General features: G+C 39.0%; 1 non-coding gene across 1 annotated transcript; it reads left to right on the top strand.

Annotated features, from left to right (window-relative positions):
* The first annotated feature begins 253 nt into the window (after positions 1 to 253).
* On the top strand, positions 254 to 379 carry LOC111825698. The gene has a single exon (XR_002828899.1). It is a non-coding gene; the product is annotated as a small nucleolar RNA SNORA28 (small nucleolar RNA).
* The last annotated feature ends 1,520 nt before the right edge of the window (positions 380 to 1,899 follow it).

Below are 1,899 nucleotides of genomic sequence, written 5' to 3'. Positions count from 1 at the left end.
GCAAATTATAGGGGGATATATGTATACATCTGCTTTAGTAATAACGGTGTGGATGATTCATACTTGAGCACAGTACATACATACTAGAGTAGTTTTGGAAAATTATAGCCTAAAAATTCTTAACTATTCATTAGTACGTACTGTGGGGTTAAAAACAACCCACAAGAAACTAAATTGATAATAATGAGGAAAACTAACAATAATTTGCTATTAAGAAGCAAGAAGAGCAGCAATTAAAAACCATGATCATTGCAAGCAATGCTCTGTGGCAGATGATCAAAACTGTCTGACATAATTTGAGCTTGCTAAAGCAACAAAGTCTAACCTATTCCAGTGTTCTCTCCTCTACGAGACTATCCATTATATAGACTTAGTATAAAAAAAATATTATTCAAGGCTTCAAAGCAGTACTAATAATGAATCTGTGTCCCTCCCCTAAATTGTAGGAGTTCAACTATTGCATACACATATGTGCAATAAGAGTTATGTGCAAATTCAGTATTTTACTAAATTTACAAAATTTAGTAAAATACTGAATTAGTAAAATATGGAATTGGAGACATGCCTGAACTCTGTAAACTCCAAAAAAAGCATTCATGCTTTTATTGAAATTTTAAAAATATATTTTTATTGATTTTAAAGAGGAAGGGAGAGGGAGAGATAGAAACATCAATGATGAGAGAGAATCATTGATTGGCTGCCCCCTGCACACCCCCTACTGGGGATCGAGCCTGCAACCCTGGCATGTGCCCTGACCAGGACTCGAACCATGACCTCCTGGTTCATAGGTAAATGCTTAACCACCAAGCCACGCCTGCCAGGACATGATTTTAAGCTCTAAAATTTTTCAAATATACTCAACTATCTGTGCTTCTATGAATCTCCATCAGTTTTGTGTATTTTTAAACATGAGTTCCCACTACACAGTTAAGTTCCCCATTAAATTACATTTCACTATCCCCACCATTTAGGACAAAGCACATCTCTTTCCTAGCTTCATGTGGGACAACCAAGAAATGGTCTCAATTTCATCCTCATCCTCCAATCACCAGGAAGGGTAACATTCATTCCAAAGTAAAATGTTTGTACCTCCTGAAGCTTCAGCCCGGCTCTCCTAGCTTTTTCCCAGGAAGATATTTTGAGGTTTTTGTTTTATAGAGACCGCTATTAATTTCAGAATGACTTCAGTTTATATAATTCTGGCAAATGGGGTTTTGCTTTAAAAAAAAAGATAGACTGCATATGTAAATTTTGAAGAGATACAGAATTAGTGAATGTGGGGTTAAATAGGGAAACACTTCCTATAAGAGATTTCAAACTAGGAACCCCTGATGGGGGAAATCCTGTTGATCCTGCCTGAGATCTGTTCCTGTGAGGCTGGGACCTATCTGTGCTTTGCACTCACCAATGCACCCCCAGCACCCAGTGGAATGATTGATGCTCCTTAAAGATCTGCTGAATGAATGAGTGCCTTGTCTGCTGAGATAACTCAGTAGCATCAGGCTTTGGAGGCACTGACAGTTTTGGAATACCTGGGAGGTTGGGGCTCTCTTCTTTGCAGATCTCATCACTATCTGCCCTTAGATTCTTGCTATTGCTGTGGGGAATCGTTTGCGTTCTCCTTCCTGTCCCTCAAACCCAGTTTAATGAGCTCTTCCTGTTCAGCTGTCTTCCTGCAAGAAGTCATTTCCTCTTCCTCAAAATGTTCATGCTCCAGGCTCACTGGCTTGGCAACTTCACTTGTTAATCAGAATTCACTGATGAGTCTACACCGACCCTCTCACTTTGACCACCTACAGATATTGTGCACTCTCCATAGTCTGTTCATTTAAAAACATGATCACGCTCTATTTTGTTGTATTTAATTGTGGTATGTGGTGTATGTTTAGGAGGGCGGTG

This window comes from Myotis lucifugus, unplaced genomic scaffold (assembly GCF_000147115.1).
Source record: "Myotis lucifugus unplaced genomic scaffold, Myoluc2.0 scaffold_36, whole genome shotgun sequence".
Taxonomy (NCBI): Eukaryota; Metazoa; Chordata; class Mammalia; order Chiroptera; family Vespertilionidae; genus Myotis; species Myotis lucifugus.
Note: the sequence above shows the minus strand (reverse complement) of the source record. Positions and strands in the feature narration are given on the sequence as shown.